Raw genomic sequence first — 26,715 nt, 5'->3', positions numbered from 1 at the left:
GTAAGGGAAGAAAAGAAGCCAAAACAGGAGGAGGAAATGCTGAACCAAAGAGAATTTTGATCAAATTGAAATATTCTGAATATAGTTGTGAAAGAAGGCTAGTAACTAATGTCATATACCATGTGAGCAGAAAAGAAATGTTCTTGGCACTGAATGGCATGGAAATAACTTTAATCATTTACATTTAGACTGTGTATTAAAACTCTTTATCTCAATATTGGGAAATCATATATTATAACTGAATGTTGATACAATCAAGCAATGCAATTGCTGCACAAAGTCAGTCATTAGTCTTTTTCCTTTCAAGATGTCAGCTTTTTTTTTTTTTTTTTTGCTTTCATCCATAGCTACAGACTGCCTTCTCATGAAGATTCTCGTACTTAAAGCTGAGGAGTTATGCTTATCTACTCAGTTGAGGTTTTGACTTGAGAAGTCCAAAAAATAAAAAAAGGATCTTTAGGTCCAAAGTTTGCTTAACTATTTAAAACTTGAGAAATTGCGATGGAATCAATAGCCACTCTTCATTATTTTCAGCAATAAAAAACTATAATACAGAGTCCCATATACTTGCTGTGAGTCTGAGAACAAAATAGCCAGGTGAAGGGTCTTCCTCAAATACAGGTGCACAGGTTTATTTTTGTGGATTTACCCGGTCAGTGGAAGTTATCAAGTCTTAAAAAAAGAGTTGCTGCCTCCCAAAATCTGTAGCCATAGTCTTCCTTTAAAAATCATCAATTTATTTAATTAGAACACCTACAGCTAGTTCTGCTGTTTGTTTCAATAGCTGACCCACTCCAGAAAAGCTGATAATTAGGAAAAGCTGGGTGCAACTCTTTGCCTGGCACCAGGAAGGTGTGCCTTAGTAGCAAATCACCACTTTGTGGATGCTTCTAAACTAAGAAGTTAAATTTATCTCTGTCACATCTCTGTCAGAGGTGTGAACAAGAACAGCATTTTTTTCCCCAGGTATTTTAGGTGACTTCAAAAAATAACTAGCCTAGTGCCTCATGTCTTGCTGCTGAGACTAAACAAGCAGAAAGGAAAAATCATGTAAGAAAATGATGTGTAACTGCTGACACATCTGAAGTCTTCAGAATTGGTCAAATGTGGTGTATCTTGGAAACTATTCAGTGGGATATTGCATTCTACTATTCAAATATTACTGAATTGAAAGCTCAGTAACAATAATATGTGATCCTGGATCAGATTATTTGGCCTAGTCAGAAACATGTCACAGAGCATTAAAAGAAACAGATAAACTGGGGAAGATGAAGTATTATGCTACACACACATTTTACTTCCAAATGACAAATAAGAACACTTCATAATCACCTGCGCTACCCAAATGATGGAAAGACAGATATCAGAACAAGTGAAAACGTTACCATAAGACTTTAAAAGATACCATTATGCTTTTTGCAGTATTTTACTGCATAATTCAAGTGCAATTTGACTTCCGAATGAGTGTTTCATATCAACAAGTGGCAGCCAAAAGGTGCCTTGTACTAAGGAAGTCACCAGGTATAAAGCAGAAGGATAACTTAAATACAATAAAACACTGGTGCCACAGAACCAAAATTAAGAATCAGTAGGAGCTGACATCAGTATGCAGCCACTGAAGTACTGGAAGGCATTTTCTGGGCTTTAAAGCATCACTTCTGTATGATTGCTACTCCTGCAGCTTCCCAGCACAGCATTTTTATCAGTTTCAGTAACATTTTGGTCAAAAATTAAATTGCTTCTCATACTGTTATACCAAGAATAGCAAGTACTATGGTGCTTTATCTACTACTGATACTCTTCCAGTAAACAGTACATGATTTTATTTTATTTTATTTTTTTTTTTAATAATAGTACCAGCCTCTAAGAATGCTTTTGGATAGCATGGACTAGGCTACAACACGTAGTCATTTTAGTTTTTCTTACGCAACCAACAATAAGCTGGAACTAAGTAACCTTATCTCTCATCAGTGCACATATGTATTGTCAATATCATGACTGTCCTACAGATCTGTTGCTTTCTTTACAAAATATGGCACAGCAGCATTTGCCCAGCCATCCACCACCCATAAATGTTTAATATATAGCATCAACATGTCTCAGAAAATACATTTTTCTTGTAAATGGAACATGAGTAAGGAAAACATTCCTATGTCACCAGTCCAGAAATGTGAATAGGTGCAACTATAGAATGCTATAATGGTTCACTTCAGATAACGGGGTCTCCTTCCCTGAAAAAGGAATGAAGGCAATACTGAAATGTGACCTAGAACTTCTCAATTTCTCAAAGCTTCACTTGTGGAGGTGGGCCAGTGTGCCAAGGGTACGTAACATTCACCTGTCAACTAACACAGTCACTTCTTTACCATCTTAGGTTGATCCAGGCTACGATCTGAGAATAAATCATAAGAAAATAAATAAGTCACAGAATGACTTTGGTTAGAAGGGACCCCAAAGACCATCAAATTCCAATGCCCCTGCCACAGGCAGGGCCACCAACCTCCAGATCAGGTACTGACTCCTGTTTTTTTGCTATAATATTTTCTTGTTGCGGATTTTCTTCAGAATCATATCTTATCTTGCATCATTTCCTATTTTTCTCCAGAAAAAGGAAAGCAGACCAGAATTCAATGGATATTTTCAGAAACTACATAATTACTTTATTAATATACGAGGAATGGCAAAATACCAGTTGAGTTTGTACCGGATGAATAATAAAACAGCAGATTTAAGACCAAGATACTAGTCACAACAGGTGCTACTTGTCTTTTCTTTGCTGATTTACACTCATGGTTCTCCCATCTTTTAATTGAACTAAAAACGCTTTATACTATGTATAAAGATCAATTCATGATGGTTTTGTCCTGTATAAAACTCTAGAGGGAGCACTGCTCTTCCTAACACCTTTTTTTTTTGTGGTTGTTGGGGGGAGAAGGGAGGGGAAATGGGGGAGTGGAGAGTGAAGGGAATAAAGATGTAAATAGATACAGGTTTAAACACAGATTTAAAGACAGCACTATTTTTATCATCCATGAAATGACCAAAATTAATGGTTTAGCTAGTGAAGACAGCAAGTGCAGTGCATTTCTCACCTTAAATTCACAAAAATTCCTACTTCAGAAACATAGCATGTTTTCCAGAATTCAACACATCTGGCTATTCTGTAAACCCTATGTCCACATGCAAGGTTTGGAGCCTATGAAGCCTCCAGTATCATGAGTGAAGTGATGCCAGGCAGTATCCGTTCTTCCAGACTCTTAACCACGTAAGTTTCCTTAAAAAAAAGAGATCAGTTGCTGTGGAGACATATACTAAAAGGAAAATCCACAAAAATTCAGTCACTTTCTTATCACCTAACAAAGACAATTATATATTTAGTATTATTCATCCCTATCCCTTTTGTGGCATTTCTTACAAGTAAGGCATTCAACTATAATGAAGATGAAAATCAAGATGCACTCCTAGAAATCCCAAGATGAAAGAGTCTGTTAGAAATAGAATTGAAGTTTTCTTTAGCTTCCATTGTTAATCCATTGTAATCTATTTACTATTTGAGGTCAATTCAATTTCCTAGAATACTTGGGAGATATATTCCACAGTTAGGAACCTTTTGCAGACAAGTTTCCCCAGGCTAGCCACTATTAAAGATGAGCTTTAAGCTTAAGAGCTTACGTTATCCACAGCTGTGATAAGGATAAAAACAGCCTTCCTAACAGCTAGGTAACAGTCCTCTTTGAGATTGGCCCCATGACAGATTTTCTCCTGGGGCCCCATGTGAAAAAAGATCTGAGCAAAGCAAGATTGTTAACTGGAATCCAAAGAAGAAAACCTCAAAGAAGGAAACTGAAAACATTCTAGGGAATGAGAATGAGGTTCGTTTTACTTCAACTAGTGCCTTCACCCTCTAGAAATGAAAAAATAAGCTCTACTCACAGAAGAAGCAATGATTTTAGTGTGTGTGTGTGTTTTCAATGTCTTGCTCTACAGCTGTCTTATCCTCGTTCTCCACAGTGAGAATGTAGGATGTCCGTTTTCAGGAAAACGTATGGCCAGATTAATGGAGCTCACAGTACAGCAATGAAGGAAGGAAAGAACAATGAGGAACTGTAATTGTGGCATGGCTGGATACGAGGTCTCTGCCTGTATGCATACCCAAGACTTTAGTACTAGGTGAACCAAGAACTGACAGGCATGTGCAAACTCAACTGAGACTCTATACTGATTTGAGCATTTAGGCCAACCTTTCTCTGAGCTAGTTCTTCTTTAAGGACCTTTAAAATCCTTTCCACCATTACCTATGCAACAACTACATTCACTACATCCAGCTGAATAGATGCTCTGGAATCACAAAGGAGCATTCCTCCATCAGAGTGCAAATGGCTGAAGGGCTGATTTCCCCTCCCTGTCACACCTTCCTGAAGAGCAGAAGGATGTTAATTAAAAGACACATGTTAGTAGTTTTAAATAGTCTCAATTCATTGGCATGCCTTGGGAAAGGAACTATTTCTCAGTGAAAAGGCTGCCTTAAATATTGCTGACAGAACCCTCTGACTCTCCAGGAAGACCTCAAAGTATCATGCGGAGGTGACATTTTAATTTTCCTCCTTATTTCAGGTAAATTAAAAGACACACTGTCACATAGGTTGAAGAGTCTTGTTGTAAGGATTTTGACACAATCACAGCCTGCTGCTTAAAAAAAAAAATAAATCAGTGCTCACCTATGAACTGAGTTTTCTGTAAGTTCAGTGTAGACTCACATCCTTAAATGTGAATTGTTAGTCAAACTAACACCAGAACAGTTGTTCACAGCTGAAACTAAAAAATGAGGTGGCCTCTTGTTCCAGGTATACAGCAACACAGTACAAATGAAAAAATGTACTTGATTCAAGAAACTCCAGTTCAGTTCAAGCAGAAGTTGAGGATTTACCTGCAGAGTCTAAAGCTATCATTTATTTAAAAGAGATGGTTCTGCAAAGGCAATACTAGGTAAAAGAGAAGACCTAAAAAGTTATGTAATTAGATAATAAAATCCAGCAAATAACAGATCTAGGCTAGAAGTAGTTGAATGATGCCTGTTCAGCAAGTGAGATCTATCAATAGCCTGACCATGAAACCAGTGAAGAAATAAAAACCTGAAATAATCATTAACAAGGGCTTCACAGAATCTCCAGACTAGGAGGTGCAGCTAAAACTGTATTTGTAGCACCATTAGGCACTGATTTGTGTAGAGAAAAGATCTCATAATAGACTCTCATTTAAATCATCCTACACTGTGCCAGGAGGTACGACATCTTGCAAGTATTTAGGAAGTATAATCACATAACTACTCAGCAGTTTAATAAACTCTAAAGGGTCATATAAATAGTTGTCTATAGTAGAACTATAAAGAAGCAGTTTTCCTTAAAAACCACTTCCGCCTCAACTTCTAATAAACCATTTATCTTATGAAATTCATGAGCAGTAACTGCACCCTTTATATTTAATCATTCTGGATTATGTGGGGTGCTTCTGTTCTTTATTCAACACCAGCTGACCTTGGGATAACACCCAGCTCAGAAACAATTTCAGTGAATGAAATTATGTTTATCAATACACGAAAGACGTAGACAGTTCTGATGAGAGAGCACACACAGCTTAATAGAGGTCCAGGTTTGGGGAATTGCATTACCGCTCGCATCAGCCTAAATGATCCTACAACAACCATCTCACATTGACACAGCTTGCAGATTTATGCACTATGTAGCACAGCGCCAGTCTTATCACAGCTCATCCACTATCAAGTGTTTGGAAAAGATAAGAATGCATTTGCATTTTTAACAAGGGTTCAATGTCTTGACTTCTTTGCAAAAGCTACATTGACAAATACAAATTATAGCTGCCAACATTAGCTTTCTCTAGGCTTACTACAGATAATTTGGGGATGTATTTCTTCAGTAAAGATCAAGTAGTTGTATGGCACCAATTGATACAGATGAGTAATTACACAGTATTAAAAGTTACATTAATCCGTTGATAGAGTATTTTAGTATATGCCATAACCTCCTGGGTGATAGGACTACAAGATTTTCTTGCTTTCCATTTTAATGATCTCTGATACTGACAGGATGTCAAGAGTTTTGTCAATAAACATTCACAACACTGAAATTTATTTCCTCCAATCTTTCTTTTCCTCCTCCTTCTACCCTCAGCTGGATAAGGTGCATGGAAAACTGTAACAACGAGCATTAATTTGCTAAATTACCTAATCATTAATGATGCAATTGGTTAGATTGGTCAGGTTATGTGGTTATTTACCTTTGTTCAGTTTTTACATAACACACATCATTTGTCCAAAACTCTTTCTCAAAATGAAGTACAATGAACATATGACATCCTGATAGAAAAATAAGCACAAAAAGACTAAAATACTTAAGTGAATTATGCACTGCTTGTTTGCCTTCAATTTCTCAAATATAAACAAACATTAGAATACTACTTCCTTGCTACAAATGTACTTTAATAGAGTGGCATAAGTCTTCTGAGAAGCTAAAATGATATCAAGAAAATTTAGCAATCACAAGGGATTTTCATAGTGTTGTATGGTAATTAAACATTTCAGTCTGAGATTTTCAAGAACATAGACTGAGTTTATATAATTTCATAAGTCTGTGTTCATAGTTGCGTACATCCTGAGTTAAACAATAATCACTCACTTTGAAGATGACAACTTCTTATGCTGTGTGACTACAGAATGTTATCCATCCCTGCTAAAGTAGATCTCAATTTGATTAACAAGGCAGCACGCATCCTGACAGATTTATTAAGGCACAGTGGAGAAAGGCATTTAACTATATTTCATGCTGACATAAACAACACATATCTTCACTGAAGGATTTGTATTTAAATGAGCTCCAGCACCTTGTAGCACGTGCGTTTTACAGCAGCTACTTCAAAAGTTCAACAGAAAATTCCTGGAGAAGTCTGCATGGAAATCATCAAATGCAGAAAAGGCTTCCAGACAGTCAGCTTATTTATGATTCCGTTACACAGTCACATTGAGTGTGTCAGTTATAATGACAAGTCTTGTGTAATTGTCACTTACACTCATGCTCTCCTTTCATATCAAAGATAAAAAGTGGAAGAAATTCACTGTTGAAAGAACATACTAGACTGTAATGAAAACTAACAGCTGGGTGTAACCTGTGAAACTGCAGAAACTTTGGCAAGATGTCTTTGAAAATACAGACATAAATCAGAATGCATTATTACAGAATGAAACTTGCCTCAGTATTACCTAGTCCTACTAACCAACATAGCACCTAAAGCATTATGAAAGCCTCATTACACAAACCTGTAGATAAATGGGAAACTCAGCAATATCCATTTAGGGTAAGTAATTTTGAAACAACTTGAAGCATATCCTCTAAGAGTAGATAAAAACACATTTTAGTATTTGCTAACAACACACTAATTTCTTAGGAAAACTGTAATTCAAAGTTAAGTTCTTCATTCTTGTAAGTTTCCTCCACTTTCTTAATGCATTTTGTATCTCCAAAATCAGTACTCGTTCATATAAGCCACAATTTTTTCACATATTTTTACATCTCTATTTTCTACTGGACACCAGCTTTTCCCATTCCCCATAGTTTTCATGTTTCCTCTCTATTTCCCTTTCATTCAGGCACAAAACACAGTAGCAGGTGTGTATAATCAACAAATATACAGAGTGGTGTGGCTACACTGGTACCTACAGATCACATAGCTAGAAAGATTATCACGGTGGAAAAGGATAATCAAAAACAAATGAAAATGCTCACCTGTATCCTAGACTCACAGAAAAACTCCAAAGGACACAACCCCCAGAAAGAGATCCTTTCCACTGGCAGTCAGCCCTTAAATGGTGTCTAGGAAAGATTCAGCCCGGCTCCACCCCTCCCGGTCACACAGCTGAATTGCCTTCACCTGTGCTCCCATGGCTGGCTCAGTGCTTGCCTCAGGTGATCAATCAGGGGTTCAGGCTGTGACTCAAAGGTTCCCATACGCAGCTGTGTACACAGTTTGTATACACATGTGTTTTAGTGAGGTACAGACTAAGCTCGTACCCTTTAGGACAACTCAGAAAAGCACTTACCTGGCTCTGTGCTCTCCTAGTAACGCCCCTAACAAAATACCAACCTAAGTCTCTGTGTATTTCTACAACTTGCCAGCAATGATTAGACAGATCTCTTACTGTTGTAATGCAAAATGTTTCATCCAGATCATCTCATATTTCAAAAAAAGGATAAAAAACAGTATTTACCTAGGCTCATGCTGATGTATCGACTTGGAATTGCAAAACAAAAGATAAATTGCAATCTTCATTCCAATTTTTGAAAACAGTAAAGCAAACTCAGATGCTTCAAGCATTTTTCCTCATCCTGTACTGAGCCCCACATCCTGTAGACATTTGTCCTACTCACTGATCTATTGTTCATTGCTCTCTATCAGCGCTGCACTTAATTTTTATTTAATTTATTAACATCACCTATTTTTTCTGTTGCTAGCTTTTGCATCACTCCAGACTGATGTTAAACAGAACTGGCAGTCAATGTCCACAGTACAGTGCACATTACTGTAAATATCAGAAGTTTTCATCTGCAAGATACACTATTTACAACATATGAAAGATCACGTAAACTTAATCTGAGTGACCGCTACAATTATATCTTCTTGTCTTGGGAAAAGCATTGCTGTGCAACATTTGAAATGTTTCAAAAATGCAAGCAGATAAGTCTCAGTGTTTGCTGTCAGTGTCTTGTGTCTGAGTACAATATAGGCATAATTATTCATGTGTGATGATCTGGCTTGGGATGCAACAAATGTTATACAAAGCTCTAGACAGGAAAGCCTCTGTCTCCATCATTTCAGTAACTACCAGGTTTCAGCAGCATTGGTCTCTGTGCTAAAAAGTTTTGAACTAATTCAGGTTCCTCACTTTGACCTCAATGAAGAAGCCTTACTGAGTTCAAAGGGGGTGAAACAATCTGCACTGGATCACTTATATTTCTCAAACCAATTTCAGATAGTCAATCTTAAGACTGAAGTAGCACATACTTTTGCATTCAAATGCGAGTATTGTACATGGGTGCTAACTAAATACATTGATAGAACAAGATAAAATTTGACATTTGGGAAAGTAACAACTGCTATCAAATCACATTTTTAGAGTGGTCTAAAATTCTGACTTTAATAGGTAGAATAAATCAACTACTGTGCATTCTGGTTTTTTGTGTGCCCTGCAGCACAGCAGCTGTGCACAAACTAGAATTTTATTAGGAAACAAGGAACAAATCTCAGTAAATATTTGCAGTTTGAACTACGAAATCACATATGTAGAAAAGAATTGCACACATTTTGGAACCATCAAAAAGCTAGTAAATGAAGTTTCCCAAGTAGTTCTTAACAGTAGTCTTGATTAAGACAGTTTCAGCTTGCTTCCATTCAGCACATCCAATATTAGACGTATGGAAGAAGATTCTCAGACAAACATCAATTTAAATTTCTAAGAATTCAAAATTGCTAGAATTTTTTGTCACTTTCCCCATCACTCTATATTCCTCTATTCCCTGAAAAAATACGTCAATCTTTCAGATTCTCAACTCAGATATAAAATAGACATCTATTGTTCATTCACTTCAGTCACTTGGGTCTTCTAGAAGAGTAGAATTTGTACTGACACACCCGCAAAACAAAGGAGGAAGAAAAGTAATGAAGCAACACGGCAATAAACACCTTCGACCACTTTCCTTATGTGCTTTTCACAGTCCTTAAAATTTTGAGATAGGATGGGAGTCCACACTGGACAACAAATTTTGCATGTTACCGGTAGGTTGTCCTTCAGATCCTCAAAAGGAAGAACATCTGTGCTATGCTGCAAGGTGTGCTTTTCAAATAAATTCCTGCCTGACTGAGGTGTTATGCTGAGCACACTCACATCAGTGATGAAGTTTTGATTAACTCATCCAGAATAGGGTTTCTAAGGAGGTCAAGATAAGTCCCTGTCAGATGGATTTACTTGAAGACTATAGAGCCAGTTGCCATCGATGCATTTAATGTCGATATTTCAGTGTTTTGTACAGTGTCCCAAATTCACTGCTGTCAGTGAACACAGCCATAACTTCAGTGAAATCCACAGATTTCCATGTAATTTTCAGTGACTGATTTGTCACCTTGACAAGCAGAGTGCCTGCTGAAACATGACTGGGTTTTGTAATGCCAACCATTAATGACATTTACGAGGCTGCAAAAACACAAAATGGGATTGTACAGTAAATATCATCACAAAAACTAAATATTGCTCATTGCAGTGGAACATCTGTATACAGAGAATAATGAGAAGCTGAAATCAAACACTCCTTCCTGAAGGTTATTACAGCTAATTTTCTCAGATATGTACGGTTTTCATTTTCTCGTCAATATAAACACATTGCTCCTATTTCAGTTCACACTCACACTTTACACTGCCCCTCTCTTGAGAGCCCACAGTCAGAAAGAGGTTTATTATCTCAAAAAATTGATTAAGAAATCCTCCTCCTTAAGCCTGTGACAGTTCTGGAAGTCAGTACTGGGAAATAAATTGGCTTTTTCCCTCGAGGCATGCGGGCTGAGGACTGTGATTTTGGCTTATCAGCAGTAGCCTAAGGAGTGATGATTGAAAGAATTTCAAAGTTTATTTTGTTTGATTGTAATTGCTGGGTTAAACCAGGAAAACTCTGACGCAGAAATGGCATTTGAAGATATGCTTAGCTTAAAACAAGTGCTATTAGCAGCCTGAATTGGGGCCTTGCTATTCTTTTCCTGAACTACTGAAGAAAGGCTCAAATTCACATCCTTTTGTTGCGCTTTAGTTCGTGTCAATCATTGGCTGCATAAGTAAAATGAACACAGTTATTCTTTACTATTCTATTCTCTACTGGAAGAAAAGTTTGTCAAAACTAAAGGCTTCTCCATACACATTCTTTCCCACTTTTTTTTCCTCCTTTTTTCCTTTGAGGAAGCATCACATCTCACGTGGTAGGACTTGATCATGCTCATTGTACCACATCAGTATCATGACAAAAGAAATGAATACTCACAAGAAGCACCATTTTCTATTTTTATCCTCTTAACAATGTAGCCATTCTCAGCTTTCCTTTGCCACTATCTAGCAAATAATCGGAGAACTCATCAGTAAGTATTATAACTACGTTCAGCAACAGAACAAGGGGCAATGGGCAGATACCGGAACAGAGGAAGTTCCATACTAAAGCAAGGAAGAGCTTTACTGTCAGAGTGGTGGAGCACTGGAACAGGCTAAATAGAGAGGCTGTGGAACCTCCTTCTCTGGAGAGGATTCAAGACCCGTCTGGATGCGTACCTGTGTGAGCTGCTGTAGGAAACCTACTGTAGCAGGGGGGTTGGACTCAACCATCTCCAGAGGTCCCTTCCATCCCCTACAGTTCAGTGATTCTGAGATTTGTTCAAACTGAAATATGGAAATAAGTTACTCTTCCAACATTTGTTCCTTTGAACTAGGCATTTTAATAAAAACCTCTCATCCTCTGAGGCCATTAAATTAGTACAAGTAATATGTATAATCTACAAGACGCATAATTGCATCCCTTGTCATCAGTCAATCTGTCTTTCAGTCAAATGTACTTTCTTAATGTCCTAACTGACAACAATTACTACTGGAAAAATAATAGATATTTACGTAGGCTTAGAGGGACAGTAAATAAATAAATAAATAAATAAATAAGAAGTAATTTTTGCTTAAGATTCTTCAACAGCCGAACAATTTCTATCAGTCTTTCCTTGTAATTTTGCATGCTCATCTCTCTTTATCTAATATTTTCACTTTTTCTGCATATGTATGTCTGACCCTGCTGTGGAGACATAGATGTATCAACATATCTGATGGTCACCTGTAGTAGGTCAAACACAAGAAAATCTGATTTAAAAAAAATCTTCACTCTTCATGAGAATGAAATGTTGTAATTATGATGCACAACAACCTCCCCTAACTTTTGCTGATATGGAAGACTAGTACAGCACTAGAATTAAAACAGTAAGTCACATGCTCTGACCTACTCTTGTGGGGTGCCAGAATTCTTGCACACTGGTTACATTTAATAGGCAGCTCCTTCTTTTTTTTCTGATGTCTGTAAGCTTTTGCCTCTGTAAGACAGTTCAGAGTTCCAGGGCAAGCTGATGATTCTCACTGATTGTATTAAAGCATATTTAGAGTAGGTGGTTACTCAGAAGAATCTAATGTTTCCCAAGAGCTTTGTACCTACAGTATGTGGAGACTGTTTATGAATAGCTTTGACCCTGCTTTGACACATGCAATATAGACTGAACCTCACGCACCATGGGTATCACAGCCACTCCTTGACGATATTGCTAGCTGCAGACTTTGTCACTGAAATGTAAAACATCCAACGTGTGTATTCTGTAAGGAATAGCATTATCAGATGTCCATAGTTTTCCAAATAAACAACATTCTTTTCAATCAAGTTATAAAGGGTATGTAAAGAAGGCAAAGGTGAAAATTACTGCAAGAAAAATAACAAATACAAATGCCTTAACTCTATAATTTAAATTCTTGATGAAACATTTTCCTTCCTTTGTATTATGATATGAATTTTCATTTGCTTTTATTTCCATTCTGCACTATAGCATCTCTGAACCTTAAGGGAGTCTCCAACCTAACACAGCGTTAACAATCAACTTACTGTCTGGGACAATAATTTGTTCAAAGAAAAACAGTATAAAACAAGTTTGTTGCGCTTTTCCAAATTTCATGAATAAGATAAATCAATAAATATTTACCAGCGGACTTTAATCTCTTCCAGAAGATGCTGTCACCATTAGAAGCCAAGTTGGCCTTTAATTGAAAAAGACCTGCTTTGTTAACAAAGCAGAATAAGGAGAAAAAATTGAGTGAAAGATAGGAAGTTCAAACGCCAAAGGCTCCGTAACCGATAAATACAATGGGGAAAGGCTAATTGCTTTTGTACATCTGCATCACATTTTTTCTTGGTCCAGTTTTGAAATCACAAAATTTGAGCTGCATTTTTTAAACTACAATTGATGTCTGCAGGCAACAGACTGGCATCTTAAGTTTCTATCTAGCCGCTCCACTCTTTAAGTGATCTGGATAGAGCACAGAGTTTATAGTCAATTGTTTGCACCGGAAAACCATTTCTTACACTATGTGAATTAATTGATAAAAGAAAAACAAATGAAAGAGCAGCAACAACAAAACAAAAGCAAATGCAAAACCTTTGTTCAGTGCATCACCTCTAGATTGGTTTCAACTATGTAGCTGTATGGGAATTCTCCTCAACTCAGTAAGAATAATGAAATCCTTTCTCTTCCATGTTTGTTTGGTGGGGTTTTTTTGTGTTTGTTTTTTTTTTTTTTAAACACACTGATGTTATCTTATCTTTAGCAAGACAATGTAAAGTGAATGTGAAAAGCAGTCATTGATTTTTACTCTTTTCTTATAATCTACTCTTTTGAGATTTTACACACAGAATGTCTGATTTCAGCAAAGGAAAACAGCCACAGTTTCAAAGATAATTTTTTTAGGCAGACTCCTCTACAATTTTCTATTTGTTTTAGTTTCCATTTCTTTGTGTGTTGTTCTGTGCTTACAGAGTTCATTTGATGCATCTCTTTATGAAAAATGAACCCCATGCCACTCTTCTTATTTATTTATTTATCTATTTATTTACTGGGGTAATGGCAACACATGTAGCTCTGGAAATTTTATAGCTTAAATACCACTGACAGAAATCATAATATATCTTATTAAGAGTTGGGAGAAATAAAAAATTGTGCTTTAAATCTCAAACCAAAAGAGACCCACTGTAAGTAGCTAAATAGATTATTTGTTCCGAATATACAAGGCCTGCTGAAAAAGTAATGCCTCCTGTTATGTGACGCTGGTCCACTACACGAGAGGCAGATGGTGAGATGGTAAAGGTTGAACTTTCCCACCAATATTCCATTACGCTTTGTTGCCATGGGACAGATGGCAGCAGAGGGGCAGTCTGACAAGATGGCGTCTGACATGACAGTACATACGAATCAAAGATGCATGACTGAATTCTTCCATGTGGAAAAAAATGGCACCCACTGACATTCATCAATGCCTGCTGATGCTTATGGAAACCAAACAGTTGATATGAGCACAGTGAGACAGTGGGTGGTACATTTCAGCAGCAACGTCATCACAGCAGCTGTGAAACAGTGGGTCATCTTCGCTGGTGCAGATTTTAACAAGCATGGCATGCAGGGTTTTGTGGTGGCAACTCTGTTCAGAAATTGTGTTTTGTAGCTGAGAATTAGATGGTGTTATTGTGTCTTTTGTATCTGTTGTAATTTCAATGGAAATAAATGTGAGGCATTACTTTTGGAGTGACCTATTTAGAATCTAGACCTATGGATTGTAAGTGATAGCAGAAAAAAAGAAAACACGAAGGAATCCTGTTTTAAAAACAGATACTTAAAATTAATTTGTGGTAAATTTCTCCTTCAACAGTTTGCTAATACTTTATTTCTTTCAAGATTCAGTTACAAATAAAGAGTATTCTGCAACAGAATTCAAAAGCATCTTATAAGCAGTTTCTATTAAGTTCTGCTTTCCAAACATTTGGGGAGGGAAAGTATTGGCAAGAAGCTAGATACAGAAAACACTCTAGAACTAAAGGGCTTATTTTTAATTTTTTAAAAATCGATTGGAATATTAATTTTTCTAGCAAGAGATAACAATTTTCTATATTCAAGGACTCCTCAAGTAAAGAAACATGGAGAAATTAACCATTTGAAAATATTTAAACAAAATGAGGATACAACCATCACTGCTCACGGGCAAACTGTAAGTTGTCAGGAAAAAGCAACCTTAGCTGCACTGGATGGATATGCCGTTTTAAGAATTTCTACTGAATGTTTACTGGAGTAGGAATTTGACAAATGCAACTTGCAAAAAAGCACAAAAGATTTGAAACGTAATCTCAGTGACAACTTCTTAGTGAAAAATGTCGCAGCCCTTACAGCCATTCAATCTTTTTCTGCCCGGTGATATATTCAGAAAAGTCACTCAAGCAGACGTATCACAAGACACCTTTTCTTGCTTGCCTGGACAAGAAAGTTCTTGTGCCGTTGCTTACTTGCAGATGCCATGCAACACCATGAAAAGAGCTGCCTGAGTTGCTTCGTGTTGCTGAGGAAAACCTCCCTAAATCCTCTACTCTGCTCAGAATGAACAAATTCCCTCCCTGTTTACCGTCTTCAGAGAAGCAAAGCAAAACAACCCCAAAATGAGAGTAGCTTGCTCAAACGAACAGAATCTTTATAAAGTGCCAGTAACCAGCAAACCCATACCAAGTAGTAGTATTAAAGTGTTCCCCTTTTTGATTGTCTATTGCTAACAGTAGGCCTTTAAATCCAAGAATAATTAAGGCTGTCACTTGTTATTCCTGAAGTCAAGGGCAGCTTTGTTTTGCCTCAGACTGAACCGTGATTTAGCAGTTTGCTGGAAAGCACCAGGCAGCTCTAAGCCAAGTAATTCAGAGGCCACTGGGGGAAGCTGCCACCAGACACCTTTGTGAGGCCGAAGCCCAGAGGGGCATGACGAGCTCCCTCAGTGAGCTGAGGGCCTGAAGCCGTGCCACCCCAGTAGAAAGCTCAGGCCTGATGCCAGAAGCTGGTTCTGAAGGATCAGCTGTTGGGGCAGGTGGTCATGGCAGGACAAAAGGCAAGGGGGAAAGAGGAGGAGCCAGAGGGGTGTGCAGCCAGGCCACCAGGGTAGATGGAGGGGAAAGGCAGCCTGCTCAGGGGGACACATGCGCAGAGCTGCTGACAAGCCAGAGCCACAGGGCTGGCACAAAGCAAACCCCAACAGGCTCACTCACTGTGCCAGGATACAGTGGAAAACACTTCCTCTTCCATTCTGCTTTTTCTCCTAGCCACTTGGAGTTTTCTGTATTTCAAAGTTATTTTTTCTCCTTATTCTGCATCTAGAAGACTTTCTGGTCTTCTTTTGGGGAGCTACAAGAAGACTAGGTCTATTCATCTCACTCAAGATCTTGTCACAGTGCCCTACAACATGCATCTCCTAATGGCAAGATAACTTCGGGAACACCGAGATTAAATCCTGATATGTGGTTTTCAAACCAACTGTCACATTTTTGGCTTAGTGCCTTTTCCTTCAGGAACCTACAAAAGCAAAGATGGGGTGGTAGGCTGTGATAAAAGAGAAGATGGAGTGCTGGGATGGTGTCGGTTCTGAAAAAGGACCTGTCAAAAAGACTTTACCGTGCATATTCATCATTCCTGACAGTAAACTACAACCTCCATGAGTCATTTGGGTATCCTAACAGCTTTTCTGATTTTGCAGAATTTTTCACAGAAGAATTCAGGCCACATATCCTTTAACAACTCTTTAACTGCTAAAACATTGCTTTCACAAAGCAGAACAAATTAAAGTCAACTAAATGTCCTGTATTAACTGTAACATTCCTGGAATTTGGCAGCACTGCTTGAATGCACTCACCATTTCAAAACAAAACTTCCCAAATGTACTGAAGTGGAACAGTTTATTTATTTTTTTTTTTTGAAGAAGAAGAAGAAACAGGCAGCAAAAATGTTTTAACTTGACATGCAATTCATGTACCACTCAGAAGAAGTACCTAGGAAACAATTTTACAGCTACAGTCAGAGTTTCTCCATGTCCTGTTTTGCCTTTGGAAAAAAAGAAATCTACCTTTTATTTCTAACAAGTATGTATTAACCTAGGCATCAAAGTAAGCTGTACGACATAAATATCTTGAAATTATTTTTATTACCATGAAATGTTTCCTACTTGCTCCTTTCCAGTGCATCACTAATCTAGTAAGAATAAAGAAATAAACACAAACTACTGAAACGCTCACTTTAGTTCTGCATACATATAAACAGTTTTGATTTAAAAGTCTTTATACTGAGCTGCTTTGTGCTGTGTCACTGCTAGACAGCACTTTTTGCAACTTCTTGCTATCTTTTTGTGTACTGGAGTTTGCCTAAGTGCTGCTGTCACAGTAAATGGATCCTAACAGCTCTCAGGATTCCTGCTGATCAAAGAAGTTCAATCTTGTGCAAAGACATTGTCAGAATAACTGGAAATCTGTCACTAAAGTCATTAATTGTGGAGAAAATAAAAAAATAAACAAGGTTTAAAAGCAACTGGTGCTTTTAGTTGAGGTGAACACCAAAGAAACTTTCAAGCAGAAAACACTCAAGAAGTTCCCTGCAGACTCCCTGGATTATATCCCCATTATACACAGCAAGCTTTACACAGACCCTGCATAAGACACTGCCTCAGTTTGAGTGATGAAGTCCATACAAACATGACTCAAATATCTATTCTGTTCAGTACTGCAGGCAAGTCACACTTGGCCAGAAAAAACACAGTTCCATCTCAGAAAGTCTGCAAGTTGAAGGATGCCCAGAATCCTCATCATCTTTGGGTAGGTTAGTTTAAGCCCACTAGTGCAGCTCTGCCCACTGCAGCAGAGAAAAACATCCCAGTGATTCCTAGTCACAGAAACTGAAGACCCTTCCCAGTGCTGCCCAATGCAAATGACTGCCACAGAGGTGCAGTTTGTGTAGAGCAGTGCTACCAGAGCCACCTCCTGCTACTCTGAAGGCTCACAAGGCAATTGCTTGAAAAAAAATTGTGCAAAATTTTTGCTGCTGTGCAGTAGTTACTGCTCTGGTGTTGGACATGGAAGGCTGTCTTACAAAAAGAAACAGTCTGTACAGGAAAGTGCACATATTTTGTGACACACTTCGCTCTCTTTAACAAAGGAAGATCATAGGAACAAAAATACTGATGGTCATTTGCATTGAATTTACAGGCTAGAATTAATGGATTTTGATGGATGGATTTTGATGGTGTTCCCCAGGGGTCGGTGCTGGGACCTGTCCTCTTCAGTATATTTATTGATGACCTGGAAGAGGGCATTGAGTGCACCCTCAGTAAGTTTGCAGATGACACCAAGTTGGCTGCAAGTGTGGATCTGCCTGGGGGTAGTGAGGCCCTACAGAGGAATCTGGACAGGCTGGATGGCTGGGCTGAAACAAATGGGATGAATTTCAACAAGGCCAAATGTGGGTCCTGCACGTTGGCCACAACAACCCCAGGCAATGCTACAGGCTTGGGGCAGAGTGACTGGAAGACTGTGTAGAGGAAATGGACGTGGGGGCATTGATTGATGCTCGGCTGAACATGAGCCAGCTGTGTGCACGGCTGGCCAAGAAGGCCAATGGCATCCTGGCTTGCATCAGGAACTGTGTTGCCAGCAGGAACAGGGAAGTGATTGTCCCCCTGTACTCAGCTCTGCTGAGGCCACACCTTGAGTTCTGTGTCCAGTTTTGGGCCCCTCAACTGCAAAATAGACACTGGGGCCCTGGAGTCCTCCTGGACAACATGCTTGGTCACATAAAGAATGAGCATGTGATCCGAGACAGCCAGCACGGCTTCACCAAAGGAAGGTCATGCCTAACTAATCTTGTGGCCTTCTATGATGGAGTGACGGCATTGGTGGACGAAGGGAAGGCGACCGATGTCATTTACCTGGACCTGAGCAAGGCCTTTGACATGGTCCCCCACCACGTCCTCATCTCCAAATTGGAGGGAAGTGGATTTGATGGGTGGACGACCCGATGGATAAGCAATTGGTTGAAAGGCCGCAGACAGAGGGTGGTGGTCAATGGCTCTATGTCCAGGTGGAGGCCGGTAACAAGTGGTGTCCCCCAAGGGTCTGTCTTGGGACCGGTGCTCTTTAACATCTTTATTAATGACATCGATGAGGGAATTGAGTGCACCCTCAGCAAGTTTGCTGACGACACCAAGCTGAGTGGTGCGGTTGATACGGTGGAAGGAAGGGATGCCATTCAGAGGGACCTCGACAGGCTGGAGGGCTGGGCTCGGGTGAACCTGATGAGGTTCAACACGGCAAAGTGCAAGGTTTTGCATTTGGGCCGGAAGAACCCCAGGCACCTGTACAGGCTGGGAGGAGCGGTCCTTGAGAGCAGCTCGGCAGAGAAGGACCTGGGGGTCCTGATGGACGAGAGACTGAACATGAGCCAGCAGTGCGCTCTGGCAGCTCGAAAGGCAAATGGGATCCTGGGCTCCATCAGGAGAGGGGTGGTCAGCAGGGACAGGGAGGTGATTGTCCCTCTCTACTCGGCTCTTGTGAGGCCCCATCTGGAATACTGTGTCCAGGTGTGGAGCCCTCAGTACAAGAAAGACATTGAGATTTTGGAAAGGATCCAGAGGAGGGCAACTAAGATGATCAGGGGGCTGGAGCACCTCCCCTATGAGGACAGGCTGAGGGAGTTGGGCTTGTTCAGCCTGGAGAAGAGAAAGCTGCGGGGTGACCTCATTGCAGCCTATCAATACCTGAAGGGAACCTACACCCAGGAGGGGAGTAAACTCTTCAAAAGGGCTGATAACAGCAGGACTAGGGGAAATGGTTTTAAGTTGAAGGAGGGAAGATTTAGGTTGGATGTTAGGGGGAAGTTCTTCACTAGGAGAGTGGTTAGGCCCTGGAACGGGCTGCCCAGGGAGGTTGTGGATGCCCCGTCCTTGGACGTGTTTAAGGCCAGGTTGGACGGGGTCCTGGGCAACCTGATCTGAATGTGTATGTTTGGTGGCCCTGCTAGGCAGGGGGGTTGGAACTACATGATCCTTGGGGTCCCTTCCAACCCGGGTGATTCTGTGATTCTGTGATTCTGTGAGTGGGTTCAAGTAGGGCAATAAAGCTGGTGAGGGATCTGGAGCACAGGACTTACGAGGAGCGGCTGAAGGAGCTGGGATTTTTCAGTCTGGAGAAGAGAAAGCTCAGGGGAGACCTCACTGCTCTCTGTAACTACCTGAAGGGAGGTTGCAGTGAGCTGGGTGTCAGCCTCTTCTCCCATGTAACTGGTGATAGGACTAGAGGGAATGGCTTCAAGCTGCGCCAAGGGAGATTTAGGCTGGATGTTAGGAAATACTGCTTTTCTGAAAGAGTGGTCAGGCACTGGAATGGGCTGCCCAGGGAGATGGTGGAGTCACCGACCCTGGAGGTGTTCAAGGAACGTTTGGATTTTGTGATGAGTGACATGGTTTAGTGAGAACTATTGGTGATAGGTGGATGATCAGACTGGATCATCTTGTGGGTCTTTTCCAACCCTGGTGATTTGGTGATTCTGTGATTTTCAGCTCTTGGACAAATCTCAAGAACTAACTACCTCAGTAGTTGAAGACATGGAGGATAGAGAGGGAAGAAAGAAGAAAGGTGCTCATCTTCCTTCATTTTCTGATGTGCACTTTTTAGGTAGAGAATGAGATGGATTAACCATCTAAGCATCGCTTCAGAAATTGAAGTCATTCTGTTAAATAGAAATAGAGCCATGTCAATATCTCTACTGGTCTTTTGAGAGTTTGGGATGGCCACCTTGGAACAAGTTCCCCAAGGCCGAAATATAGTAAAAGCGAGTTTCTTGAGCCTGGCCTTTGTTTGTGGTTTTATAAACTGATTGCTGCCTTAGTGGGTGCCAAAAAGATGAGCCAGATCTCAGCAGCGCTGGGCAGCCATCATTAAAGGGAACACCTGTAGGGCACCCTTGTTTTTCCTTTAATATTTTGTTTTAGACCACATGAATGGATGATGTCACTAATCTTAGGATCAGCACCTGTGATGGGTCAGGTAAATTGAATATTTGAGTTACTGTTAATGGTTTACAGAAACTTTTTAGAGGTATGTAGAATGTAAATAAGGAGAGGGAGAGATCTCTGTCCCAGCCCAAGCTTTTATGGGTTGACACGACCTCCACTTGAGTGAGGGAACTGATTAACAGAGGTAAATCACAGAGATCACTTTGCTTGCTTTCCACCACTCCCTACCACATTGCCTTCCATGTGGCAAGAGAGGTGGGTGGTCTACAGACAGTGTTTTCCTCAAAGAAAAACATAAATCCCTTTGTTCACAAAAGCACACCCAGAGGCTCAAAGATCTTAGAAGTATTTCCTTTAGATTTGCTGGGAATCAGGAACAAGTTACTTTGCTTAGCAGCACTTGAAAGAGTACTTAAAGAAAATGGCAGCTTCTGAAACAGTTTCATGTCTGCATTGTCACTAGTTGACAAGCATGGTCTGCCTCCAAGATTGTACAAAGCAGAGATAAAATATCACAGATCCGTGGAAAAACAACGCGGGCATGCAAGAATATGCTTGTCCTGTGCTGCTTTTTTAAAAGAATTTTTAATAGCTTTCACCCTTTTAATGAGTTACAGTAGATAACCCAGTAGGATAGCCTTTGGAGTTGCACCCTGAATGTCTTACTGTCAGTACAAAGAACATAATTGCTGGTCACCATTTCGTAGGACACAGAGGTTAAACTATCCTGTAACTGCCAGGGTCTAGAATGCACTACCATCTCACTTCCTGCTCTGAAGGCCAGCTCTGAGATGGCTCAGTCAGCCTGGAAGAGATTTTCTAAGGAAAGTCGGAAAAAGACTCAGTGGCTCCCCTGCCCTTTATGCAGGAAAGGATGTTAAGCAGAGTGCTGGGCACTCATCTGAGCCCCTCTGCAGATGCACTGCAGCCATGCCTATGCCTGGCCAAGTGCACCACTAGCACAGATCAAGACCCTGACCGGCTTTCCAGTTTGACCTGGGATCTGCCTCAACTCCATCATCTTGCCTGGGGATCACTGGCTACAACTCTCTGTACTTATCTTGACCATAACATAGTGACTTGTGTTCCTAGTTTCACCTCAGACCTGCCTCATCACCACCGACTTGTCCAACCTCTTTAGTGAACCTTGCACAGTCTGAACTCTTCACCAAACCTTGCCACCATCTCCATACCAGCCTACTTGGTCACTGCAGGTTTGGGTCCCAGCCAGCAAGTCCACTGCTCTGCCAGCCTGTTAGAACCCTTGGTTCCAAGCTACCCCTCCCTTGGGGAGCAGTCATCCCCCATGGGGCCCTGACAGTAATCCTGGAACTGGGAGTACAGGCCGGATACGCGAGGAATAAAGCACTGGCACCATGTGAGAGCCCTGCTGAGTTGGAAAGAGAATCCAAGAGCATCCTGTTAAGTGGTAAGAAATACTATTCTGTACTCAAACACTGTAGCCTTTGTAAAAGATGCTGGCAGAGCAGCAAAGTAAAACCTTTTGAACAGTCATTTCAAAAGCAGAATTTATACTCCTTCAGCTTGACACTGAGCAAAAAAGAACCTTAGCTCCCTGCAACTGTTTGTGGTGTCGGATGATCCTAAACGACAGCAACAGACTGCCAATGCACTGACTACCCCCAGTGCAAACAAAGTCTTTAGGGGATGACATTTTATTATTGGGTCAGTTTAACAGAAATTGAGTACAAACAGGGAGTTACAGTATCGCTATCTGAATGACATCAAAAACAAAGCCACATACAAAGGGCTTCTTCTAGCCCGAGAGTAAGTTAACATTAACGAGAAAACACACAAATTTTTACAAGGCAGCAAATGATGTGCTGTAATACATTACACAGAAGTGAAGAGAGCCTTCATAATCCTGTTCCATTCACTTGAAATACTCAGTACTTAATTTTTTTAGTACAGAAACAGTTTTGTTAGATAAAGAATCATCTAGAAGCAGCCTGGTCTTCAGCATCAACTGAGAACACTCAGTGCCTTGCAAGATCTAACATTTACTTTAGATTATATAACCCATATCCTGACACTAGCATTTGACAAGTGAACAATTTGACAATTCTGAGTTTTTTAAGTCTTTGTGAGTTGCTGACTTCAAAGTTGTCGTCTACAAGATAGAAGAATATATTTTTTCTGTTAGTTCACAGCATAACATACAAAATTCATCCAATCTTGGCATCAAAACTTGCATTCCCACAGTGATAGTAGGAAAGCAGAAGTGCTTAGGATCATGGCTTGACAAAGGAAGGAGGGTGAAGTCTGCAAAAATATGCAGCAAGTAATTACTCTTCATACCTTTTCTCCAGAACATTATTTGAGCCCATTAGATACATCTTTTATCCTCTTCTGCTTATGTAAAACAAATGAGAGGCAGGTGTGGAGCTCTGGAGACAGCTGTTAAGCTGATCTGAGGGACTGCTTCAAGCAGCGCCTTCATGGAATGGTTTGCAGCTCCTCCACTGCCCCTGTATAAAAAAAGCAGGTATGGTGAAAATACAGCACAGAGAAGCCAGTCCTTCCTGGGAATGGTGTTTCCATGGTCAGGGAAGAAACAGCTCAGCTGGCTGAAAACCAAGACACAACAGTTTCCCAGGGGAGGTGGCCCCTCGGCACCAAAATGCAAACAATTCAAGTGCTTGGGCAGCAGGTCAGGAAAAGGGAACGTCTCCAAACATAGCAACAATAGATTCTAGGTTATAATTTAAACTTTCTCCCTCCCCTTTACCTTCTTTGGCCCCTTCCCCCTGATGTAGCCATTTCAATTACAGCTCAACAGGAACATTCTGTTTGCACATTCAGAGCTGAATTAGCCTGGATGTGCTTTCCATGCCCAGAGTGAAATGGCCTGGATAGGGGAAGAGCCAGAGTGTGTCAGGTACACAGAATCATAGGAGTTGGAGGGGACCTCTGGAGATCATCCGGTCCTCTTTGGAGTGTTAAGTATTGAGTTTGAGCAGGCAACCCCAAATCACTAATATTGCCACAATAAGCATCCTCAAAATTAATCAGTTAATCAAGTCATCAAAAGAAAGCTCTGCATACACTTCTTCCCAAAAAGCAGAGCAGTGACCTTTCTCATTAAAAGAAAATAAGTCCCTGTCACTGACACTTAGATTCCTCTGTATCTTTACCCAGAATCTAAGCCTAGCTTACAAGCAAGTTAAGTTGATAGCTGGATTGAGGAATTAATCTTTTATGAGAGATAATCAAGGTATATCTAAGTTAAGTACTTGATTTACTGTATCGATATGAAACAAAATTGTATTACTTTTAGCTATCATACAGTACAGTGTAAGTGAAATCCCTGCACTCTGGTCTCGACACAAGACTTAAGTATAAGCTTATCTCCCTATGAACACTTGTTCTAGCTTCATCCTCATCTATTATTTTTGATGATAAATTCTTCAACTCCTGCAAAGCACTCAGGAAGCAACAGGGAGCTATTATCACAGACTGAATACCAAATTCAATTGACTTTACCTCAGGTATATCCAAAATGTAACAAAAGCATATGTGAAATATCAGCCTACAGCTCCCAGCCTGGGCCTGACGTGTGGGAAGGACGAGCTGAAGTGGGGTATCAAAGCATAGGGAAATAGACCCACGGGCAGCCCAAGGTTTAAGAGGAAGAAATCACCACCACAACCACTCCACCCACTGAAGTCCTTTTGTTTCAGTACACCATTGGCTCCTGTGTTTGCCCAGCCTGTCCCACTGTATCTTCACCTGCCCTCGTCCTTCTCACCTTGCTAATGTACTCCTGGAGCTTCTCACAATTAAGCATCATTTTTCATTTCTCTGCCTCCTCTTTGTTTCTAATTTGGCTCTGTTCAGTTCCTAGTTTCCTTTTTCTCAAAAAAAAAAGAAGAGTTACAAAACGCAAAGAGAATCAGGCAAAGTCAGTAGGAGAGGTCTGGAAGTTTGTGATTTCCACACTGAGCAAAACCTTCTGAGAGGCAGAGAAAGGGGTAAAAGCAGCTGCATAACCTGTCTCCATATTTAGCAAGGAAAAGGTTCTCCTGCCCTTTTGGAGATGCCATAGCTACGAGTACAGAGGTTCAAGAACCTAGGAAACACTTGTCTGCTCAGGTGAGATAGCAAGAACTTAGAAATATGGAATTTATCAATTCTCATAAGTTTTTTAAGGATGGTATTTATTCTTATTCAAAATGGGTATTCTAACAGTACCTGCTTGTGCTAGTGGAAGTATAAGTAATCCACACCCTATCCCATCTAAGGATTTAAACTTAAACTGTGTTGCAGTCCCTAGCTGAAAATGTTCATTTTGCTTTTTTCAACTTTAAAATGAAAAGAAAAAGTAATGGCAGAGAAAGAAAATGGATATGTATCGGGAACAAAATTTGTGCAGCAGCAAAAGACATACAATAGAGGATTTGGAACCCTAAAAGCAATTTTTGTGTGCCTTCAAGAACAAAGAAGGCTGTCATTAGTTTAAGTACTACACTGAAACTGATTTATACTATCCATTATAATAAAAGACCAGAACGCAGTCTTGCAGCTCTACATCCAGGCTTCTTCCTTCTCTTTGGAAAAGACGTGCAGAGCCATAACATCTCTGCGTAACTTTACTTTCTGTGTTCTTTACTTTCCTTCCCCTTAAGGACTCTCCAAGTGGCCTGAGGCTTCATTCCCCATTACTGCATATCAGGTTTTAGTGCATCTGTCCTCAGAAAAAGTACAAAAAACACATACACACACACACAAAAGAGAATGACTGAACAGCTAACTGCTAATTGTGAGCACAATTTCAGGTAAAGTTGTTCTGCACTTGGAAACTCTTTGAAAGAGATTTCTGATAGAGAAGGGTAGAGAGATAGGATAAAGTGTGGGGATATTTGAAAATGTAGAATTCATGACAATCAAGAATGGGACACCTGAATGAGAAACCCTCATAAATGCCAGACGACTGCTGGGTTTTAGGGTCCTTATATTTAATTCTTCATGAAAGATTTCCATGATAATGTGCAGTCAAGAAGCATATAAGAAGCTTCTTATCTGAGCTGGTTCCTGCAACAGCAGGAATGGCCATGACCCTGTCGTCCTCTCTGTAACAAATATATGAACAGAACTCAATACATCACAGAAATATCGCCACTTCCCACCAGGCTCACTTCTTTTACATAACGCTCACGTCTTCAGTGATGCATATGGTATCTAAGTACTGCTGTCAAACCTCTGACACATCATGCTATTTTGCTGCGGTTCCAAGCTACAAGATGATGAGAAATAGGAACTGTCAGGGTTTGAATGTCCTTATTTTTTTAACTAAAGCAACAGCCTCGGCATAATTTAATTAGATATTTTGTTTGGTTGTGCCATCAATGTACATTCTGGAATATACCTAGAATTACTGACAGTAATTGTTTTCATTCATGACTTCAATCAAAATAATTTAGTATCTGCAACAGTTATTTACATTACCTTAACATCATATACACACATTCACTCATAATGTTCTCTACAATGGAAGTAAGAAACCCTATGGTCTCATAACAACAGCTTTCTACTAAGGGGCAGCCAGAGCTCAGAAGCAAACAACTTGAGAGAAGCAGGTTTCAAGCACTGGAATTGACTACTTAAGGACAATGTTAATGGTGATAAATGTTTCATAATATGCTGAAGGAACATGTATAATTCTATGCTGACTAAAATAAGAAAAAAAATATTATTTGGTTCAGTATTAATTGTTCAGATTTTGGAAGTAATGTTAATGGGTGGGAAAGATACTCTGGAGCAAGCTGCACAAACATACGTAGCAGGTTTGACTGAAAGAGAGAGCAGTCTTGGGACAAAAAACATTCTGTGTCAATGACATACACATGTACATACAGAGAGAGGCAGGTAAAAAGAGAAGACATCTCCAAATTTCAGAGACCCAAAGACGTTTTTCATTATCCTGAAACTGGAAGCAGTGGAAGAAGTGGTGAGGGTCCCTTGCTCAGTCAGTGATAGCAGGTGGATTCTAT

The 26,715-nt window shown here is 40.0% G+C and overlaps 1 protein-coding gene and 1 long non-coding RNA gene across 6 annotated transcripts in view; both read right to left on the bottom strand.

Moving 5' to 3' along the window:
• The window catches only part of CTNND2 (catenin delta 2), a 619,837-nt gene that overhangs the window by 336,470 nt on the left and 256,652 nt on the right, over window positions 1-26,715 (bottom strand). The window lies entirely within an intron of this gene.
• LOC122178869 lies at window positions 2,365-3,268 on the bottom strand. The gene is made up of 3 exons (XR_006178487.1): window positions 3,093-3,268; window positions 2,501-2,591; window positions 2,365-2,392 (listed from the first exon to the last, which is right to left on the bottom strand). It is a non-coding gene; the product is annotated as an uncharacterized LOC122178869 (long non-coding RNA).

This window comes from Lagopus leucura, unplaced genomic scaffold, assembly GCF_019238085.1.
Source record: "Lagopus leucura isolate 7727_CA_CO unplaced genomic scaffold, USGS_WTPT01 Super-Scaffold_100002, whole genome shotgun sequence".
NCBI lineage: Eukaryota > Metazoa > Chordata > Aves > Galliformes > Phasianidae > Lagopus > Lagopus leucura.
This window is presented reverse-complemented; position numbering and strand designations above follow the sequence as displayed.